We start from the raw sequence: 23,837 nt of genomic DNA, 5'->3' as shown, positions 1-23,837 counted from the left end.
ACTTGGGGGAACGCTGGGTGGAAGGAAATTTGTGGCTCCTCTCAGATACCAGAACTTTCTGCCACAGAAATGTGAGGAACATGTGTTTTTTTAGCCAAATTTTGAGGTTTGCAAAGGATTCTGGGTAACAGAACCTGGTCCGGGCCCCGCAAGTCACCCCTCCTTGGATTCCCCTAGGTCTCTAGTTTTCAGAAATGCACAGGTTTGGTAGGTTTCCCTAGGTGCCGGCTGAGCTAGAGGCCAAAATCTACAGGTAGGCACTTCGCAAAAAACACCTCTGTTTTCTTCCAAAATTTTGGATGTGTCCACGTTGCGCTTTGGTGCGTTTCCTGTTGCGGGCGCTAGGCCTACCCACGCAAGTGAGGTATCATTTTTATCGGGAGACTTGGGGGAACGCTGGGTGGAAGGAAATTTGTGGCTCCTCTCAGATTCCAGAACTTTCTGCCACAGAAATGTGAGGAACATGTGTTTTTTTAGCCAAATTTTGAGGTTTGCAAAGGATTCTGGGTAACAGAACCTGGTCCGAGCCCCGCAAGTCACCCCATCTTGGATTCCCCTAGGTCTCTAGTTTTCAGAAATGCACAGGTTTGGTAGGTTTCCCTAGGTGCCGGCTGAGCTAGAGGCCAAAATCTACAGGTAGGCACTTTGCAAAAAACACCTCTGTTTTCCTCCAAAATTTTGGACGTGTCCACGTTGCGCTTTGGGGTGTTTCCTGTCGCCGGCGCTAGGCCTACCCACGCAAGTGAGGTATCATTTTTATCGGGAGACTTGGGGGAACGCTGGGTGGAAGGAAATTTGTGGCTCCTCTCAGATTCCAGAACTTTCTGCCACAGAAATGTGAGGAACATGTGTTTATTTACCCAAATTTTGAGGTTTGCAAAGGATTCTGGGTAACAGAACCTGGTCCGAGCCCCGCAAGTCACCCCATCTTGGATTCCCCTAGGTCTCTAGTTTTCAGAAATGCACAGGTTTGGTAGGTTTCCCTAGGTGCCGGCTGAGCTAGAGGCCAAAATCTACAGGTAGGCACTTCGCAAAAAACACCTCTGTTTTCTTCCAAAATTTTGGACGTGTCCACGTTGCGCTTTGGGGTGTTTCCTGTCGCCGGCGCTAGGCCTACCCACGCAAGTGAGGTATCATTTTTATCGGGAGACTTGGGGGAACGCTGGGTGGAAGGAAATTTGTGGCTCCTCTCAGATTCCAGAACTTTCTGCCACAGAAATGTGAGGAACATGTGTTTTTTTAGCCAAATTTTGAGGTTTGCAAAGGATTCTGGGTAAAAGAACCTGGTCCGAGCCCAGCAAGTCACCCCTCCTTGGATTCCCCTAGGTCTCTAGGTTTCAGAAATGCACAGGTTTGGTAGGTTTCCCTAGGTGCCGGCTGAGCTAGAGGCCAAAATCTACAGGTAGGCACTTCGCAAAAAACACCTCTGTTTTCTTCCAAACTTTTGGATGTGTCCACGTTGCGCTTTGGGGCGTTTCCTGTCGCGGGCGCTAGGCCTACCCACGCAAGTGAGGTATCATTTTTATCAGGAGACTTGGGGGAACGCTGGGTGGAAGGAAATTTGTGGCTCCTCTCAGATTCCAGAACTTTCTGCCACAGAAATGTGAGGAACATGTGTTTTTTTAGCCAAATTATGAGGTTTACAAAGGATTCTGGATAACAGAACCTGGTCCGAGCCCCGCAAGTCACCCCATCTTGGATTCCCCTAGGTCTCTAGTTTTCAGAAATGCACAGGTTTGGTAGGTTTCCCTAGGTGCCGGCTGAGCTAGAGGCCAAAATCTACAGGTAGGCCCTTCGCAAAAAACACCTCTGTTTTCTTCCAAAATTTTGGACGTGTCCACGTTGCGCTTTGGGGTGTTTCCTGTCGCCGGCGCTAGGCCTACCCACGCAAGTGAGGTATCATTTTTATCGGGAGACTTGGGGGAACGCTGGGTGGAAGGAAATTTGTGGCTCCGCTCAGATTCCAGAACTTTCTGCCACAGAAATGTGAGGAACATGTGTTTATTTACCCAAATTTTGAGGTTTGCAAAGGATTCTGGGTAACAGAACCTGGTCCGAGCCCCGCAAGTCACCCCATCTTGGATTCCCCTAGGTCTCTAGTTTTCAGAAATGCACAGGTTTGGTAGGTTTCCCTAGGTGCCGGCTGAGCTAGAGGCCAAAATCTACAGGTAGGCACTTCGCAAAAAACACCTCTGTTTTCTTCCAAAATTTTGGACGTGTCCACGTTGCGCTTTGGGGTGTTTCCTGTCGCCGGCGCTAGGCCTACCCACGCAAGTGAGGTATCATTTTTATCGGGAGACTTGGGGGAACGCTGGGTGGAAGGAAATTTGTGGCTCCTCTCAGATACCAGAACTTTCTGCCACAGAAATGTGAGGAACATGTGTTTTTTTAGCCAAATTTTGAGGTTTGCAAAGGATTCTGGGTAACAGAACCTGGTCCGGGCCCCGCAAGTCACCCCTCCTTGGATTCCCCTAGGTCTCTAGTTTTCAGAAATGCACAGGTTTGGTAGGTTTCCCTAGGTGCCGGCTGAGCTAGAGGCCAAAATCTACAGGTAGGCACTTCGCAAAAAACACCTCTGTTTTCTTCCAAAATTTTGGATGTGTCCACGTTGCGCTTTGGTGCGTTTCCTGTCGCGGGCGCTAGGCCTACCCACGCAAGTGAGGTATCATTTTTATCGGGAGACTTGGGGGAACGCTGGGTGGAAGGAAATTTGTGGCTCCTCTCAGATTCCAGAACTTTCTGCCACAGAAATGTGAGGAACATGTGTTTTTTTAGCCAAATTTTGAGGTTTGCAAAGGATTCTGGGTAACAGAACCTGGTCCGAGCCCCGCAAGTCACCCCATCTTGGATTCCCCTAGGTCTCTAGTTTTCAGAAATGCACAGGTTTGGTAGGTTTCCCTAGGTGCCGGCTGAGCTAGAGGCCAAAATCTACAGGTAGGCACTTCGCAAAAAACACCTCTGTTTTCTTCAAAAAATTTGGATGTGTCCACGTTGCGCTTTGGGGTGTTTCCTGTCGCGGGCGCTAGGCCTACCCACACAAGTGAGGTATCATTTTTATCGGGAGACTTGGGGGAACATAGATTAGCAAAACAAGTGTTATTGCCCCTTGTCTTTCTCTACATTTTTTCCTTCCAAATATAGGAGAGTGTGTAAAAAAGACATCTATTTGAGAAATGCCCTGTAATTCACATGCTACTTTGGTCACCCCGGAATTCAGATATGTGCAAATAACCACTGCACCTCAACACCTTATCTTGTGCCCTTTTTGGAAATACAAAGGTTTTCTTGATAGCAATTTTTTACTCTTTATATTTCAGCAAATGAATTGCTGTATACCCGTTATAGAATGAAAACGCACGTCAGGGTGCAGCTCATTTATTGGCTCTGGGTTCCTTGGGTTCTTGATGAACCTACAAGCCCTATATATCCCCGCAACCAGAGGAGTCCAGCAGACGTAACGGTATATTGCTTTCGATAATCTGACATTGCAGGGAAAAGTTACAGAGTAAAACGTAGAGAAACATTTATGTTTTTTTCACCTCAATTTCAATATTTTTCTTTTTCAGTTGTTATTTTCTGTAGGAAACCCTTGTAGGATGTACACAAATGACCCCTTGCTGAATTCAGAATTTTGTCTACTTTTCAGAAATGTTTAGGTTTCTGGGATCCAGCATTGGTTTCATGCCCATTTCTGTCACTGACTGGAAGGAGGCTGAAAGCACAAAAAATTGCAAAAATGGGGTATGTCCCAGTAAAATGCCAAAATTGTGTTGAAAAATTGGGTTTTCTGATTCAAGTCTGCCTGTTCCTGAAAGCTGGGAAGCTGCTGAGTTTAGCACCGCAAACCCTTTGTTGATGCCATTTTCAAGGAAAAACCACAAGCCTTATTCTGCAGCCACTTTTTCCAATTTTTTTGAAAAAAACGAAATTTTCACTGTATTTTGGCCAATTTCTTGGCCTCCTTCAAGGGAACCCACAAAGTCTGGGTACCTCTAGAATCCCTAGGATGTTGGAAAAAAAGGACGCAAATTTGGCTTGGTTAGCTTATGTGAACAAAAATTTATGAGGGCCTAAGCGCGAACTGCCCCAAATAGGCAAAAAAAGGCCTGGCACAGGAGGGGGAAAAGGCCTGGCAGCGAAGGGGTTAAATATCTTCACAGTTCATTTACAAATATTTAAATGTTGCTATACGGTAGAAAAAACTACCATTGTACAGCCTTACTCCATCACACCCCCATACCCAGCATGATTGTCACATGAATCCTCACTTCAAAGTCATAGAAAGAAAAGTAATCACCGGGGTCTACATGTACCAACCTTTGGAATTGCAATTCCCTAATTGTGATTCCACGTGAATCGCAATTGGGAAATCGCATTTCCAAATGTACGAAACTCCATTGAGTTTCTTTTGAGATTCCTAGTGAGTTGCAAATAGACCTACCTCATTAATATTATTGAGGTAGGTTGCAATTTACGACCCACTGGAAATCGCAAAGATCAGAGGGATGGTGGCCTGCTGGGGACAGCAGACCACCATGTCTTTGATTGCTTTCAAATTATGCAATCTTTTTTTTTTTTTTAACGCATCCCATTTTCCTTAAAAGAAAACGGGATGCGTTTAAAAAGCAAAAAATGAAACGCTTCAGTTTCATTTTTTAAAAGTAGACAGTGGCCGACGGGACCACTGGCCACTCTTAAAAAAAAAAAATCATATGCATCCACAAAGAGAAATGGGTCCTTTGGGGACGTCTTCCTGTTTGCGAATGGGTTAACACCAATTTGAAATTGTTGTTAACAGCAATTGTTTTGCAACCGTATTCTTGGTCACAAGACAATCATACATACCACTGTGACTTGCAATTAGGAAGGGACGCCCTTGTCACGCCCCTTCCTAATTACAACTCGCAAACCTATTTTGCGATTCGGTAAATAGATTACCGAAGCACAAAATGGCATTTGTACATGCCAAAATGCTTTTTTCTGCGAAACGGGCCATTTGCGCACAGAATAAATCTTTGCACATCTGGCCCCAAGCTCCCTCACAAGACAGAGCCCGAAGTTTGATCTGTCTTTGAATGCACAACAAATGTGACAAGATAAGAACAAAATGTACAGGCCTGCTCACAGAAAATGAACATTCATGGAAGAATACAGTAAACAGGCAGTGCTCTAGGAGAGAAACAAAGACATACTGGAGAGCGTAAAACAAATAAATCCAGCAAATATAAAGCACAAAACTATGAGTTACAAAACACAAAGACAATGGTAAGCAGTGGGTGGAATGCATTCCCAGGGAAACTTTCCGAATGTCCCCAAGAAGTCTTTGCAAACCAGACAGCTGCACTGTCTGGTATACTGACTTAAAAATGAGTGCCTCCACCACATAGCTAATTTCAGTGCTTGAGAAGTAGTCTAACACCCCGGCACAGCAGGTGTTTTCAGTGCCACCAGTCTACACAAAAAAATCTAGCTTTTGCTTGGTCTTCGGAGAACAGTGGAGGGCAGAGTAGCTGACTATCACTTTCAGTTTAACAAGCAATGTAATCCATTGTTCGACTTTCTGGACAGAGGACAACAGACCACAAGCATGGCTCTTTTTGGATTTGTGAAGCAGCATCAAGAAGAAGCAGGTCATGTACCCTTTCCGAGGGGTTGTGGCCTACCAGTTCTGGATGCATGTTTTCCTGCTCAAGGAGGACTGAGTGTATTGGTAGAGTGGGCAAAAGAACAGCGAATAGGAATGTGACTAGGGTAACTGCCAATGGTAAGGACTGTTTCAAGCATTTCACCCATCAATTTTTGTTTTTGTAATGCAACGTCCTACGTGCAATGGTAATGCCCGCAAGTGGGTCTCATGCTTGTGGCGTCGTAGGACCCAAGATGCAGCACTGACAAAGCAAAATAAGGCTCAGCACCCTGTCGTCACTTCTGTTTAAAAGAGATGTGGTCTGTAAGTTCAAACTGGTAGTTCAGTTTCTAATGGAGCATGGCTAACATTGATTTGCATAAGGTTTTTCCCTCTCTGGAGTGGTGCACAACTCAAGAAAACAAACACAAATTAACAGATTGCGGCCCAAGCCTTTGTTGAGCTAATGGGGTGGCCAAGACCCTAGCAAGTATTCCATCCATCAAATTTTGTTGTGATATTAGCAGGTCCTGAAACTGATAGGGTACCACCTACCACACAAAAATCGCTGTTTTTGTAGAGGTAATTTTCAAGTAGGTCTAGCCTATTCAAGTAACATTACTAGCAGTGAAATATGAAGAAATTAAGTTATTTGTCTGACAAAGGGCATATTTGAAAGAATAGATGAGTTTCGAAAAGCAAGCACTGCACATTTCCATTTCCCTTTTATTATGTGCATCTTTAAGACGATAAGACTTGATGGTAAAGCTTTTAGGGTGCATGCTGCCAAAACTTGAAATAGGCTTCCTAGTGCATGCTTGCATTAGACGGTCTTAAGACCAAAGGATCACGATCCTTGAGACCTGACTTTTCTATTAAGCCAATATCCTGTTATTATGGGACCTGTGACTTAAAGGATCTTGTGACAAGTTTCCTGATAAAAACTGAATTGTAATACCCAATTCAGTATTAGCATTAATAAGTGAAATTATCACCTCATCGACAGGTGATTAAGGTTTTGGGCCTGAAATAACCCATGCAGGATCCATTACCAGCCAACCATATGTTCTTCCCAACTATCAGTCCCATTCCTGATGACATATTACACCTACTTTTAGAATGTGAACTATGTGTACAGAAAAGCAGGTGGTATCACTGGGTGTGATATTACCGAATGTGGAATTTCATCCAAACTTAATGGGTTGCATTCCGAAAATCAGTAAAACTTCTAACAATGCAACACAGTATTTCCACAGAATTTCATGGGGCACTATTGAACACAACGTTAATATGGGTCAAAATAAGGTCTGACACAAATAAGGTCACAAAAATATTGTGACAAGAATATTGTGTTGCAGAATACTGCAGTAAGAATAGTATGTTTAAAGTGTTATATACCACAGTTTAAATATAATTGTATACAATATCTATTTTGTATAATTTTGTAATATTCGATTTTTGTTAATTATTCATATGTTATTTTTTTACAAGTTTTTTTTAAATTTTGGCACTTTTTAAAAAATGTTGTTTACATTTTTTTAAATGGTCTAAATTATTGAACGGTTGTTGGGTTTATAGTGAAGTAGGGTGGGAAAATATTTTAATATCTTTACTTTTCTAACAATTTGTTAAATTTAATTAGAAAATCAGATCAACAATTATGTACATTATATGATTGTTACATTATTGAATAGTTCTAAAGAATATTACTTATTTTACCATTTGTTAGACTATGAGTTATTTAAATGTTTCAATGCATTAATACTGAGTTTTTAATTGTTTTGTTTAATTTAATAATCCCACTATTAATTATGTAAAATTTCTAATTGATTAAATTAATGCACAGCTTTCATTTTAATGGGTTTTGGTTTCGTTTTTTAAAGGTTCATCTTTTGATTATTTTTGCTGTGATTTTTTTTAAATATAATTGCACATTTTTCGTTTGTTGTTAAATTTTGGGGGAGCAGGGTAGAAGTGTTTTACTGCAATTTTTTTTATGGTTTTCAATTGGTAGATAATGTTTACATTGTTTTTCTGTTTTTTTTTAATGTAAATTATTTGTAAGGTAAATTTTTAACGTTTTTGGGTGTTTATAGGCTTTTCTTTTTTAGAACATTTTACTGTGACTCCAATGTAGATTTGTGCACATGTATGCAGATACCATAAATGGATGCTAGTTTCATGCCTAAGAGTGAGTTAGTGAGTTACGGTCCATCACAGGAAAATCATCCTGTTGTTACACTAACAGGGGTCTGGCAATTGTATAATTTGTGCATTGTTCTGAATGTCATGGGGTGTGAGGGCAGATCTTTGTTATAGACCTAAGGGCCTGATTACGATCTTGGCGGATGGGATACTCTCTCACAAATGTGACAGATATCCCATCCACCGTATTACAAGTGCTATAGGATAGGATGGATCTTGTAATACGGCGGACGGGATATGTGTCACATTTGTAACGGAGTGTCCCATCAGCCAAGATAAGAATCAGGCCCTAAGTCATTAAATCTGATGCGTATGCTTGTTTAAGTTTTAGTAGACAATTGTAGTGAGTTAGACCGTATTGCTATCATAGGAAGAAAAAGTGCAATCGGTCAATATGTATTTGCAGTTCATGTACATTCTAAGTGCTTCCAGATATCTTTTCAATTTCAATGTGTAAGTGGTATGCATGTGTGTAGATTGTTTAATGATGAAGCACGGATTCCCCGACAGCTGTAACATTGTTAATTTATTTTTGAAAATGAGATGTTTATTTTGAGTTAGATAGGGTTGTGTGCTTCTTACCACATTGATGGTTTTCAGGGTGATGATGGTGCATTGTTGGAATATACTTTGGGCAGGGACCAGCAAGTTCCTCATCATCTTCCTGAATTCCAGCTTGTTATCCATGGCTCGTATTCTTGCCAGGATTACATTCCACAATTTAGTGAACTTGACTGCAAAGGATGTGCCCCTGCTGGTTTTCTTGTTGTAGAGTGCTATTAGTAGGGGCAAATTTGGAACGCAGTAGTCTTTTTCTGGAGTATGTTTTGACTTCAGAAGAAAATCTGATCCTTTTAAATGTTTCCATTGCCGGTTATGCCGGGGTCTTTTGAAAGTGGGTCATATGGCAATCTGATGAAGCGCTTCACAGTGGAAAGATCTGCAATCACATATCACTTCTGCTAGCCTAGATTGGTGCAGTTTGTTAAATTGTGGTCTTTGTACCGCCTCCCCAGAGCCACGCCGAGGTAGGTAAATCAGCTGTTACTGTTTTTTTTTTTTTTTTGCATGGTTGGAGATGTATGACGTGGGCAGCACCAGCAACAGTAACAGAGATGGCATGACAGTGAAGGCTGCTTGTTCTCCTACAGCAAGCAAAGGTGTTCTATATATTCAGGCAGGAGCTGTTATCCACCTATAGAGTAAGCTTTGTTTAGCCAGGGACTCGTCGTTAGGGTTTCACTGAAACATCAACGATGAATGAGTGCACAACTGCTGTCCTCTACAGTCCAGGGGCTGTTATCCACCTATAGAGTATGCTTTGCTCCTACAGTTTAGCCAGGGACTCGTCGTTAGGGTTTCACTGAAACATCAACGATAAATGAGTGCACAACAACTGCTGTCCTCTACAGTTCAGCACCCGGTTTGGTCATTGACATAAAACTGTGGGAGAGCGCCTTGTTTTGCTCAAATTCTTAAGCACTGTTAGAAGTATCCTCAGTGTTGTGCAAGTGCAAAACCGGAAGGCCACAACGTGAACGTCACTGGCAATGACACAGTGCTAGGAATGGCAGCACAAAAGGTTGCTCACAATTGTATCAGCGCACCAGTGCTGGGAGGCCTTTTGGCCAGTGTGACAGTCTGCCACTGCCAGGTGGGTGAGCTTGAAATGGCCAGTGTAGGGCTGTATTTATGGGCAAGCGCAAAGCGCTCAGTCCATTCTGTAATCTCTCGTTGGGCTTCAAACCACGCCCAGGCCACGTCAGTCAATTACATTGGTTTGTGGGCTTGCCTTTTAAAATATGTTTGTTTTCATTTGTGAAAGGCATGCATACGTCATGCCTTTTCTGGTGTTTAGCCCACGTACACAGCACCGGTAAACTACCAGAAACATACGAGGCTCGATGTTTTGAGCCTTGGTCCGGACTACTTTATCTGTTCATTTTCCACGCAGCGCCATAGCACTGCATTTTACATAGCGCAATCGCGCTGCGTTTTTTTTTCTTTACAACGCTAATAGCTCTAACTCGAGCAAATGCGAGACCCGTTGCATTGAAAATGCTTGTTTATTTAATTTTGTTGTCCTGTCATGGCCCAGGGGACTAAAAAAACAACAAAACGGCCCACAAACTGGCCTTCTCAAGCTGACCTATATGGCACTGCCAGAGGGCCTCGATGCTAACAAGCCAGCCGACCACTGCACTGCGTCAATCTTTAAAAGAGGTAGTAACAGGAGTAATTCTGGCATCCATGCTTACTCTCTCGCATCATCAACAGTTCAGAAGTGCTGCAACTTGGTGTCCTATGATGGAGGGGCCCGAGGAGAGAGAGAAACGGGTTGTGTCCGCTTTTATGCCTGCGCAGCGCCGTTCTATATGTGCATGGCCCCGTGTAAATATATCACCCCTTTCTAATTTATTGCCATGGGCACAGTGGCACAAGCTCGGAGGAGGCACATTAACAGGTGCCAGCTAAGAAGTTGTGTGCAGTTCATGCGCCCTCACATGGGTGTCTTGGAAGTGGGAACTTGAGCTATAGACATACCGACATACATGCCCACCTCACAGGAGTGTCGGGTCACAGGCCATGCTGACTGTAGGGAATGAAGGTGGGTCTCTGCTCACTATCAAAACCCAGGATGTCTGCCTGGGCCAAACTTCAGAATGGGAACCTTCACTGGTGGTCCATCTTTCACTGCCATACTCTCTCCAGCACTGATGGGAACTCTCAGAGGTTGTGCCCGCACTGTGGAGGGTGCATGCATGTGCAACTGCCTAGGTTTGTGATGGGCCCTTCTGGTGGCAATAATCGGTACCATGAGCCAGACTCATGGAACACTCTTGGTAAAAAAGTTTCTAAACTGAGTTCATATGTTACAGTGCAAAAAACTCACACAGGAATATCCTTCCCACGCACAACACCCCTTTCCCACCAACACCTTTAACAACCCAAGCTTCTTAGATGTTCTCTACTCTGCCCTGTCCCCTGTTTAATTGTTCAAAATATATCTATTCTCAGCCTCTGCTTGCGCAGTAATTCTGTGATTCAATTCCCATGTCAGGCATCTCAAAGAACTTGTCACTGTGTAAGAGTTTATCCTTCCTTCATTCTTGGTGGTTTTTGGAGCTGGAGACCGTAGGTGTTACTGTGACGATTCTCCTTGTCATATAGGTGATGCCTGGAATACAAGCATCATGGTTTCTCTGTCCGATTAAGGTGAATGTCATGGCCAGTCTGCCGGGGGTATGGAATGGCCTGGGTCGTCTTTCAGCTTGGGCTGCATAGTAGCAGCTGCGAACTGCCTTACAGCCTATTCCACTGACTCCCCCAAATGACTCCACCAAAGCTCTCATGAGTCAATGGACTCTACTGCCAGCCGCACACCCGGGTGAGCCCTGACAGGCTCTGATCTCTGGAATACGTCTGGTTGTGCAGCACTGTGATGCTAGGACATTCTGTCAGTGATTTTTTGAAGCAACAAACTGGTTCTTTTGTCAGGCACAACAAGTTTGTGGCTTGACGGGCACAAACTTCATGTCACTCCTACAATTTCAGGTTTCCGGTGCTAAGCTGTGGACAGCTAACCATGCGCATATCGGTGCTCACTGGACTATCTGGCAGACTATATGAAACGATGGTTCGGTAGGGATAGTCTGTGGATACGATGCAAATCCTAGCCGCACTGAACGCCATACTTTATTGCCTTCTAGGAACCATCACCCAGCACGGACAAGAGCCATGAACAAAGGGAGCCATACACATGGTGAGACGCTAACATACGAGAACACCAAGAATAGAACGGGTAAACATCAGGAACCCACAACCACACAGAAGTGAACCTCTCAGAGTCCTCTGCCCTACCAAGTCATAACGGCAGACATGTGCTGTCCAAATAAAACAGTAACACAAGCTAATGCTGCAGCGTATTCTCAAAATGTTATCCCACTGGAATTCATGTTAGGGATATGCAGGGACCCATCACAGCTGCAATGTGGGCAAGTACGGTCTGATAAAGCCAGTACAGATTACCCTTAAAGCTCGACTAGTTGGTTTTGATGTGGCTTTTTAATGTGTTTTCCTGCTGGACAGCATGGTTGAAAGTAAAATAAATAGATATGACGTGGCAAGCTTTGACCGCATCATAGTGTGTGTGTGTGTGTGTTTTTACCTTTCAGCCGTGCTGCTGTACAACATGGCTAAAACCAATGACAAAATGACAAAACCAATAGATATCGCATAGGCAGTGCTTTAAATGGAAAAATAGAAGTGCAGGTACTCTGTACCAGAGTACCTGCTTGTTTCTGAGAAGTGCCGGTACTCTCCAATTAAAAGTATTACGTTTTTCTTGAGATGTGCCGGTACTCTCCCTCTCAAAATAAAAAAGTGCCGGTACTCAGTACCGGACAGTACTGGCCCATTTAAAGCACTGCGCATAGGCAAGACCTACTGGCTTTGCCAACACTCTTTCAAATTTAGATGGACCAGAAATAAGAGCTTTGAAATTAAATCACCCTACTCAAAATGTGGAAATAGTGAGATCTATTATTAAAGGCCCTCCAGACTGGCTTTCTGGCAGTCCTTCCCAGAGCCACTCATTAGTTTGTGAATGAATACATAGATGTATGAGCCCAGATACTACATCACACCTGTCATCAGGGGCTCTGGCTTCACCACAGGATCAATGTACACTCGGAACTTCAGAAGACTCGGGGACTTTGAAAATCTTGGCTACAGCCGAGATCATGTTTTTTTAAGGGGGATAAGGGCTTGACGAAAACGCATAGATTAAACTCGAATAGTCAAAACGTGTCTAGCTGCTATTTCTACAATTTTTGGACTTATGTATATCTTACTTCAAAATGTATTATGCGTTACAATATGTGTTAGGGTGACCACCCGTCCGTAAATTTCACGGACTGTCTGTAATTTCGCCCTGCTGTCCGTTGTCCGTGATGAAAGCTTTAACGGACGGCATTTGTCCGTAATTTTAGCCTTTCACCTAAAGGGCAACGGAGGCAGGGCGAAATTACGGCAGAGGAGTTTCCCCAGCTGGGCTGGAAGGCAGGGGGTCTCCTGTGCTCTGAGGGAGGGAGGGGCAGACAGATAAGAAAAGGCCTTCTTGCCAGGGGGTCTCCTTCCCTAAAGACATGCAAATGTGGGCAACTGGTAAATCTGCAAATACAAAGGGGCTTGAAAACCTGCATTGACTTTACTAAAAGGAGTCACTTGAAGTTTTCTGGTGGCAAAGATATTTCTTTTAGAGAGGTATTGTAATGGTGTTCCCAGGTGAGCTGTGGAGTGTGTGGTTTTAATGGAGTGTTCTAAATCTTTTTATCACTAGGTATAAACTGTATATTATTCAAATCTGTATTTGAGAAGCACTTTTTTTTAATTTAACCGAAATGTATTTGTGCATTTTGTAGCAGCCTTTATTATGATGTAATTATATTTTTCACAGTTCTTTCAGGTACCTCGGTACCTCATAGTACTAACAAACATTGGCAAAGCCAATAGGTCTAATCTGCGAAAGAGTTATTGGCTTTGCTAATGTGTTTTAGCCATTAGCCATGTTATACACCAGAGTAGCTGCTGTTCAGCATGGCTTAGAGCTAGTGGCATAGTGGTGTGAAGTGGAGTAGAGTAGCATAGGAGCAGTGGCGTAGAGCCCACTGGTGCAAAGTACAGTGCAGTGGGGTACAGTGCAGTTGTTTAGAGTGCGTTAGCGTAGAGTGCAGTGGTTTAGAGTGCAGTGGCATGGAGTGGCATGGGACAGAGTAGAGTGGCATAGAGTGCAGTGGAGTAGAGTGGCATACAATAGAGTAGCAGAGAGAGCAGTAGTGTAGAGTGGTGCAGTGGCATAGATTGCAGAGTAGACTCATGTTGCAGGGAGTGGAGTGATGTAGTGTAGAGTGGTGCAGAGTAGGGCAAAGTGCTGTAGAGTGGAGTGATGCAGAGTAGAGTGGCATAGAGTGCAGTGGCATAGAATGCAGTAGTACATAGTACATTGGTGTATAGTACGGTGCTGGAGAGTGCAACACTACAGAGTAGAGTGTCCGTGCAGTGATGTAGAGTGGAGTAGAGTGGCACAGAGAAGTGGCGTAGAGTACAGTGGTACAGAGTAGAGGGCAGTGGCGTACAGTGCAGTTGTTTAGAGTGCATTGGCGCAGAGTGCAGTGGCATGGGGTAGAGTTACATAGAGTGCAGTGGAGTAGAGTGGCATACAATAGAGTAGCAGAGAGTCCAGTAATGCAGGGTGGTGCAGTGTCATAGAGTGCAGAGTAGACTCATGTGGCATAGAGTGTAGTGGTGTAGAATGGTGCAGAGTGGAGTATTGTAGAGTGGTGTAGAGTAGAGTATAGTGGATAGAGTAGAGTGGTGTAGAGTGCAGAGTTGCAGAGTAGAATGTCAGTGCAGTGGTGTAGAGTGGTACAGAGAACAGTGGCATAGAGTACAGTGGTGCAGAGTAAAGGGCAGTGCAGTTGTTTAGAGTGCACTGGTGTAGAGTGCAGTTGCATAGAGTGGCATTGGGCAGAGTAGAGTGGCATAGAATGCAGTGGAATAGAGTATATTGGTGCAAAATGCAGTAGTACAGAGCAGAGTGGTGTAGAGTATAGTGGCGGCCAGAGCAGTGTTGCAGAGTGTCAGTTTGCAGTGGTGTAGAGTGCATTGAACTAGAGTGCAGTGGTCAGAGTGGTGTAGAGTACAGTGGCGTAGAATTGATTGTTTCAGAGTAGAGTGCAGTTGCATAGAGTGGAGAGGTGCAGGGTAGAGTGCAGTGGCATAGAATGCAGTGGCAGAGAGTGCAGTGGCATAAAGTAGATTATTTCACAGTAGAGTGAGGTGGCTTAGAGTGGAGAAGTGCAGGTTAGAGTGGAGTTGCATAAAGTGGCATAGAGTGTGATGGCATAGAGTAAAGTAGTGTAGAGTGCCGTGGCATAGAGTGCAGAGGTGCAGAGTAGATTAGAATGATGTACAGTGTATTGATGTAGAGTGCAGGGGCATAGAGTTGAGTGTTACAGAGTAAAGTGCATTAGCATAGAGTGTATTAGCTTAGAGTGCAGTGGCGTACAGTGCAGCGTTGCAGAGTGGCAGAGAGTGGAGCTGTGCGGATTAGATTGGTGTTGCCTAGGCTGGAGTGGTATGGCGTGCAGACGAGCAGAGCGCAGTGGTGTAGAGAGGCGCAAAGTGCGGTGGCTTAGAGTAGAGTAGTACAGAGTAGAGTAGAGAGGCATAGTGTGAAGTAGCATAGAGAGCAGAGGCATAATGTGGAGTGGTTCCGAATGGAGAAGAGAACAGTGGCATGGAGTGGCGTAAAGTGGAGTGATACAGAGTAGGGTGCAGTGGTGTGGAGTGGAGCATGCATGGTGTGGTAACACACTGCCATTACAGACAACACATTTTTGATTGAAATGACCATTACATTTGCACAGATATACAGTTTTTCAAATCAAACTATATTGTGCACAGACGATGATGTGTGGAAATTGCATCACCTAATGCAATGATTTGTTTTAATCATGTAAAGGTATTTGTTTCAAGCTCAGTTCAGAATTAACAAAAATGTGCTTGATTTGTACTTCTAATTCTGATATATTTTGAAGTCTATTTAAATGTTGTCATGTGATAGAAAAAACTCTCTCCTAACCCCAGTATCCAGCAAGATTGTTGCATAAATCCTCTCACTTTGAAGTCAGAGAAAGGAAAGTAAACACTAAGTTCCCACTGAAGACAGAGCCTGACATTTGACTTTGTTCTTTGAATGCACAGCAAATATGATAAGATAAGAACAAGATTTACAGGCCTGTTTACAGAAAGGGAGCACACGGCAGGCTACTGTAAATAAGGTTTTGGCAAAGGAAGGGACGAATTCAAGCTGCATAGCCTAAAACAAATAAAGCCAGCAAATTGAAAGCAACAAATTGTGAGTTACAAACCACAAGGCCAATGGCAAGCAACAGGCAGAATGCATTCACAAGGAAGCACTATGAATTTACTTAAAGTGATAGCTATGCAATACTTTCTGGGGAAAGTCCAGTATTTTAGTCCATATCTTGCAGAGGTTTGGCTACATCAATCACCCAGGTAGTATGACAAGAAGACCTGGAGTGGTTTCCATGTTGCAGGATAGGTCTGTACACCCATTCTATCAGTTTGCCACCATTTCCTATGGTACAGACCTTCTGGCAGACCTCTTGTAGGGTTAGTGCTAGGTAGCAGACATGAAATAGGGCATTTAATGATTATTTAAGGTGGTTGCAAGTAAGGAGTTGACCGTGGTGAAGATGGTAGTCTGCCACAAGGGTTTGGAAATTTAGTAGCTCACTGTTCAGAAACAAAGTCCCCAATTTTAAGACACCTGCAACATGCCACTGATGGAGTTGCTCTGAGCACAGCCATCCTGTGCAAGTGGGAAGGCTTAGCAAAGGTAGTGCAGGAGCATAGGGTTTCTTTGTGTCAGTGAGTTTACAGTTTCTGGCAAGGCAAGAGAAAGCCATGCATGATAACCCCGGACGGTGATCCATAGAATAGTCAGTAGGAAACGATGAGCAGTGCATTAAGCCTTCCTTAAAGGTCTTTACTGGTAAACCCCATCTCATGCAGGGAGGTGGGCAGAAAGCCAGTGAGCCACCCATTGGACATCTGCAGCTGAATAAAAGCATTCTAAGTCCAGAAGATCTAATCCACCCGCAGTCACAGTTAGCTTTAGAGTGGAAAGAGCTTCCGATGGTGCAGCGATCCAATCAGATGTGTGGCCTGTCTGAAGAAGGAATGAAGGACGAGTAGGGGAAGGTTTGCAAAATAATACTATCATTGGGGTAGCACACCATCTTCGCTAGTGCCACATGGCCTCTACAGAAAGCAGAAGAGAAGACCAAAAAGCAGACTGGGCTTGGAGGAACCGTTCGCTCTGCCGAGATTTTCATCCTGGAAATCAGTGTAAGAATGGTAGATATTAATCACTAGGTATCAAAAGGTAACTGGTTCCTCGTTCAATCTGAGATCTAATTGTGTATGAAGGCGAAAACAGTGCCATATGTTAAAGAAACACTAATTAAATTTAAAAATTTAAAAATTTTGTTTGCGCAATTTACATCCCAAATATTTTGAAGATTCTATGTGTACTTGACACTTAGGGATAACCCAGATCTCTAGTTTGGCTTTTGCTCAATTTCAAAACCATATAAAGACATGGACTAAGCGGGCCATTACCTTGCACAACCTTGCAAGGGGTCTGGCCCCTGCTCACTCTTCACAAGCTCTAACAGCGAACCATTGCACCAGAAGAGTTTGCCAAGGTGGATGGGTGTTGATTGTTCAACCACTTAAGAGTGCCCCTTCTGTTTCGCTCCCGTGTGCAGACAACTCCCCAGGTACCCAATACCTTCAAATAGTCTTGGTGGACCCATCTTGTCTGATTTTAGGAATTGTCCCACCTTGTTCTTTTCTTCTTTATTTATCCAGTTGTTAGCAACAACCCTTTGAATTACTTGCCGTGGATCTCCCATTTGATCTAAATTTCATCCTCCTCTTTTGTTATCTTTGATTGGTAGTCCGGGCTCCCATTTCTGAGATAAATGTAGAGTCCCAAACATACACTCTAGTGCAGTGAGACTACAGACAATTATGGGTACATCACATCCTGTCATTAGGTGTGAGACTGTCACCCACACCATCTGCCCTGCCTCTTTAAAAAAAAAAATAGGTTGAAAGTCCGTGGGCGGTTGGGGTAAGCCAGATGTTTTTGTTCAATTTGTTTAAACTAGCATAAGGTTAATTACCTTATTGTTTCCCAAACTGTTTGCCAGGGGTTTTGAAATGTTCAGAAACATAATCAAAATTTTGCTGTTACTTTCTCTTCAGGAAAGATCGGATAGATTTGGGTTGGGGTGATGGCCTTGCCGTGAAGGGCATTAATTTACTACTGAACAAGGACGTAATGTGACACCTGAATGTAGCACACCAGGAGGCAATCACAAAAGGTCCATAGTGAATAAATAGTGCTATGTTAAAAAAAGAGTACATAAATGCACTGACAACATAGTGAGGCATGGCCTCTCTTGCGTGTGTCTGTAAAACTGACGATTGTTCTTGAATTTTTGTCCTGAATTTTGACCTTTGTCCTGAATTTTTGTCCTGAATTTTGACCCTTTGTCCTGAATTTTTTACAGTTCTGTCCAGAATTTGCCTCAATGCCAGGTGGTCACCCTATGTGGGAAAACTAAAATGTTCCGATATGTGCCGGATGTACCCATTCACATCGCCAAGCCTCAGAGGAAGACAATCCTATTTAAATTGTTAATGTCGGGAAACAACAGCGATGGGTTTGTCAATGCTGCCCTCTACTGGCCAGTAGTACCAGTTATCTTTTCACACGGCCCATCGAACACAATTCAAACTTGCCCTGCCGTAAGCACACAGCCTTTAAGATGTAAACTTGATTTCTACTTAGTAATCATAAAACTTGAAAGAACACCTGAAATATCCACCAGTCACAATAACAAACGAGCATTGGTAATGCCAATAAGTCTGTCTTATGAATAAATGTGACTTGTGTCATTGATGGGTTTAGTGAGATCAATAAATTATCATATACACCCTCTGTCACTCATTTTTGCCCTCATGCAAGGCCCATTCTTGCATTCTTCATTGTTTTAAAGTTTTAGCATGGCCGCGATGCTGACATCGAACGTGTTGGCCATCTTGAATTGGCAAAACAATGATAAACTATAAACAACATTAGACAATAGTCACCTGGTGTAGCAGACGTAACCATTTGGAATGCAGCACCCTGCAAATGAAAGGAGTGGCAAGACAAGGCCTCTAGCACTGCCTCAGGGGCTGTAGTTTCCTCTTAAGAAAATATAAAGAACAGAAACAAAGGCATGAAAGGGGAACTATAAAAAAAAGTGAAAATTGAAAACTAAGGACCAACCAGTCCTAGCACCGAAGCACACTCCTTTTCAAGTGGATGTGCAAATGTGATCAGAACATGCCTTCATTCACAGGGCAAGTGAGTCAGTGACTGATGTGGACTAAACCACTACCCCATGCAGTACGTGTCATAGGTGGAAACAGTGTGTAGATAGCACACAGACTGACTAATTGAAGGAGATGACTAACCTAAAGGCCCTCTATGTATCTACATGTGTGTATGTATGCATTATTTAATGACTTATTCCTGGCAGACAACTAAGCATGTTAGGCTTTCCTAAGAAAGTAAGAATTATTACAATGCAAATCCTCTGCCCCTAAGGGTTTGTCTAAAGGGGTAACCAATGCCAAAAAAGAGATAATACATGTGTTATCTTAAACCCTACGGTGCACTGGACAAGCTGGTCTTGCCCTCGGCTACGGTTGCCGTGTGCAGAGGATGAGCCCAGCTCGTCCTGCACCAAGCCCACAGGGGGAGCACCAGCGCTCCCCCATGGGCCTCCTACCCACACTCCCCAGTCAGGGATGGAAGGGGAATCGCTTCCCCTTTCACCCCCGAACTCCCCCACAGCAATCTGATGACGTCAGCGCGCCCACAGCACGCCGACGTCAACAAATGCTGCCAGGGATGCGTTGGAAGCCATTTGCTTCCAGCACGTTTGGAGATAGGACGTTTGAAAGGTGAGTCCAACTCCTGGGAGTTTTTTTTTGGGGGGGGGGACAGACACAGGGGGAAAGGAAAGAGTTTTTACTTTTCCCCCGTGCCTGTTTTCAATGGATTCCTGCTCCATGATTGGGGGCAAGGGGTGGGGGGTATTTGAAACCCAATAGGCACCAGGGAGTTGAGTTTTTTTTTTTAAATTGTGTTTGTGTTTTTGTTTCTTGGGGGCACCCCCCAAAAGGGGCATTTGACTGATAGCCATTTCTGCCCCCCCTGGGGAACAGATCGGCCTATTTCTTTTTGGGCCCATCTGCACCCCTTGGGGGCAGATGGCACCTAGACACCAGGGATTTTTTAAAGTTTTATTTTTTGTGTGTGGGGGCGGGGGTGGCCCCTTGGGCAAGGGTCGCCCCCACAAGGGGGGCACACAACTGTTGGCCATTTCTGCCCCCCTTGAGGGGCATGTCGGCCTATTTTGTGTAGGGGGGGCAGAAACCACTAGACACCAGGGAAATCTTTTTAATATTTGGTGGCGGGGTGTTAGTCAACTGGCAAAGTATTTGCATTTGCAATTCTAACAGTTTATTTCTCCTTTTTTTTTCTAGTTCAAAGCTTTTGCTTCCTTTTCCCTGGCTCCTTGTGGTTTTGGCAGTGGTTGACCTGCAGTTTGCGTAGTTGCATGTTTTAGGTAAGAAAAAACAATTTATTCCAAAGGAGTATTGTTGCCAAGCATGAATGACGTTTGGTGGTGGTGTACTAAATGCAGGATTGTGTCTGAAATTGTCCTTAGATTTGTGCACAATTATATTTTTGTTGTCTTATGTCTAATTTGCTTTTCTTTTTTCTTTTTAGTGGAATATCATTGCTGATTGCTGTGTCTGTGCAGAATAGTTGCTGGTGAGTCTAGCTTTTTCAGGCAAGTGAGTGGTATAGTTTTTGAGTATATGACTCTTTGTGATAAAGCCACACTTTGTTTTTATTACTTATTTTAGACAGTGCTGGTTCTTGTTGGCACTTTTGTGAAGCTACACTTCTTAGAAAGGATCATGGCTAGTTGCAGAGTGACCCCTCAGCAGGTTGTTGGTATGCATTTTGAGTCACCTTCTGATCATGATTATGACACTGACTGTGCACCTGGGGCAGAGGAGGAAGTGAGAGATTCTGGCAGTGTATTTTGTGTCCGGTAGGAATCTTTTGATGAGGAAGCCACTCTAAGTGCAGATGAAGGGCGTGTTTTAGAGGAGGACACTGATGTGCCAATAGCGGAGCAGCCTGGGGCTGAAAGGTTTCCCACTGGAAGACCTGAAGTCTGGGTTGCCCCAAGCATGGCGCAGCCACAGTTGCCGGTCTTTACTGGTCTCCCAGGGTGCAGAGTGAATACAGAAATGTTTTTGCCTGTCAATTTCTTTCAGTTGTTTATGGACGATGTATTTTTGGAAGAGATTTTTGAGCAGACTAATTTCTGTGCGAAGCAGTATTTGAGTGACAACACTGACAGACTTAGGCCTCAGTCTAGAGCTATCCAGTGGATTCCTACAAATCTGGAAGAGTTGAAAAAGTTCTTGGGTTAGATGTTTTTGATGAGGTTGATAAGGAAGCCATAACTGTCTTCTTATTGGTCTACTAGTCCCTTGATGGCAACGGCTATATTTCCTTCAACCATGACTCGTACTCGGTATTTGCTTCTTCTTCAGATGCTGCATTTTGTTGACAATGCTTTAGCCTTGCCACAATATCATCCTGATTGTGACCATCTTTTTAAGATTAGGCCTGTCCTTGATCATTTTGTAGATCAGTTTTCAGAGGTCTATGTTCCAGGGAAAGAAATATCTGTAGATGAGTCTTTGGTCCTGTTCAAGGGGCATTTGGTTTTTAAGCAGTACATTCCTACAAGAGGGCACAGTATGGAATTAAGATATATGCTGTCTGAAAGTAGTACAGGATATGTGTATAATTTCCAGGTCTACACTGGTAGTTATTTCAGTACTGACCTCCCTGGTTGTCCGCCCAATTTTCGTTTTAGTGAGAAAATTGTGTGGGAACTTGGTAGACAACTGTTTAACAAAGGTCACCATTTGTACGTAAATAACTTCTACACTGGAGTACAGCTGTTCAAGGAATTGTTCAGAGTGGACACTGTTGCTTGTGGCACAATCCTTTGTAACCGAAAAAGATATCCAAGGAAGCTTGTCGGTAAAAAGCTTTAGAGGGGACAGTGCAGTGCCTTGTGTAATAATGAGCTGCTAGCTCTGAAAACTTGCAGCCAGGAGGGATGTGTACATGCTGACTACCATCCATGATGAGAGTACTTCCCCTGTGACTGTTTGGGGTAAGGTTGCGGAAGGCTGCAAACCTATGCACATGGGTGGTGTTGATAAAGTGTATCAGAGGTTGGAACCTTACACTGCTCTTCGTAAGTCTTGCATGATGTATAAAGAGTTGGCCATCCATTTGTTTTATTTAGCAACTTTTAATGCTTTTATGTTCAAGGATTGTTCCCCTGAGTCAAGAATGAAAGTTGTTAAACTTCAGGAGTCAGTGATAGACAGCCGTATTGTGGTGGAACAGTCAAGAGTTCCTATGGAAGCAGTGGTGGAGGATGTGGCTAGATTAAAAGATCGCCACTTTCCTGATCACATTCATCCCACTCCCAAAAAAGACTTGCCCACTAAGAAATGTAAAGTCAGTGCCCGAAGAGGTATCTGGAGGGAGAGTCGGATGTAACGCCCGGATTGTCCTTCAAAGCCTGGGCTGTGCGTGGCTGGCTGTTTCAGACATTACCACACCCAAAAGAATTCCTGGGAACTACCATGAGCGTAAACTGCCTATTTTATATTTTCATATATTCAGTTTCACGGTTGGCATTACTGTTATGTATTTAGTTAGAGCTTTTGTGTTTTAGTTTTATCCCTATTTATAATTAGTTAGTGGTTTCTTTGTTGTTTAAAAAAAAAAAGTGATGGGGGTGTGCGTGGATTGGCGCCTGGCTGACGGTGTGCGTGGATGGGTGCTTGGTCGGTGGTGTGCATGGAGTAGCGCTTGTCTGGCGGTGTGCATGAAGTGGCACTTGGCTGACGGTGTGGGTGGAGTGGCGCTTGGCTGCCGGTGTAAATAGTGACTTGTAGTTGGCCACTGCAACACACTGCTAGCTAAACGCCAGTCCAAACATTCCCATCAGCTGATGTGATTGCTGTATCAGGCATGTGGGCGTATGAAAGTGATGGGCCCTTGAATGGTGCTGTCTGTTGATGCGAGTGTTGGTACAGTGCTGGGCCTACAGCTTGTGGTGTGAATGATCTTGTGCATGTCATGTATGAAAGGTGTGTGAATGGACTGTAAAGCGGTTGGTGCCTTGACGCAGCTTTACAGCTCACGAGCTGTGTCATTGGTTCAGTTTTTTGGCCTTTCAGTTATTAACACAGTCTTCTATTTTTGTGAAATATCTTGTTAATAAAATTTGATCTACTGAAACATCACTCCCCCTCGTGTCAAATATAACCAGTATGTGTGGTGAAAATGACAAAACCTGCTCTGCTGTTATCAGGCGTCAAACAACACCCGTGACATGCTAGGTGTATCAGGTGAGGCCCCGTTAATGAAGTATGCCACCATGGTTGGTGGGTGAGGGGTCTTTTTAACATAACCTAAGTGTGTTTCTTTTCACAATTTTACTGTTTGTAACATCACAGATGGATGTCATACATCAAAATTATCTATTACAAAACTACTTGTTTTTCCCGTGGGGGGGGGGGGGGGCGCCTGCGTTTTTGGTCCCGGGCGCAGCATTCATCTGGTGAAACCTACCAAACCCTGACAATTAAAAAAAATTAGACACCCAGTGGGATCAAGGGAGATGTGGGTTCAGTGGATCCCCCAAAATGTTCTTACCCGTTCTACCTGCAAACCTCAAAATTTGCTTAAATAAGCATATTTTCCTAATTTTTCTTTGTAGGATCACCGAGTCAGCACAAATTTCCTACCACCCAGTGTTCCCCTCAGTCTCCCAAGTAAAATGATACCTCACTTGTGTGGGACCCTGATGTGAATAAACTCGAATCTGTCACAGAGGTAAGTTCAAATAGAAGGTTTATTTCTACAAGCGACCTAGCATCCAGCCACTCTGGAGAGCTTCAGTAACTGTCACCTCCAGAATCACTAGACGCCAACATTCCGCCGAACACAGCGCGGAATCAAAACATAACATATCCTCTTATCTTCACACTAAGTAACTAATTAAAAATAATAAACAAAAACAACAAGAGAAATGGAAAACAAGTCATACTTAAGAATACATGTTACAAATGACATAGTTCTTCAAATAAGTAATACATTAATAAAGAAAACAATAAAGCAATAATTTAGAACAAAAGTTACAAATGTTATTTCATAACACAGTTCAACAGATAACTTAGG

At 43.6% G+C, this 23,837-nt stretch overlaps 1 long non-coding RNA gene across 1 annotated transcript in view; it reads left to right on the top strand.

Annotated features, from left to right (window-relative positions):
- Positions 1 to 23,486, top strand: part of LOC138267457 (uncharacterized) — a 40,107-nt gene extending 16,621 nt beyond the window's left edge. Inside the window, exons 2-4 of the long non-coding RNA XR_011199807.1 lie at positions 20,030 to 20,112; positions 20,277 to 20,321; positions 23,377 to 23,486. This is a non-coding gene — a long non-coding RNA (uncharacterized lncRNA). The remainder of the gene's footprint in view (positions 1 to 20,029; positions 20,113 to 20,276; positions 20,322 to 23,376) is intronic.
- Positions 23,487 to 23,837: the final 351 nt, after the last annotated feature.

The sequence above is a fragment of the Pleurodeles waltl genome, chromosome 12, assembly GCF_031143425.1.
Source record: "Pleurodeles waltl isolate 20211129_DDA chromosome 12, aPleWal1.hap1.20221129, whole genome shotgun sequence".
In the NCBI taxonomy this organism is placed as follows: Eukaryota; Metazoa; Chordata; class Amphibia; order Caudata; family Salamandridae; genus Pleurodeles; species Pleurodeles waltl.
The sequence above is the reverse complement of the archived record's forward strand: the minus strand, read 5'-3'. Positions and strand labels throughout refer to the sequence as shown.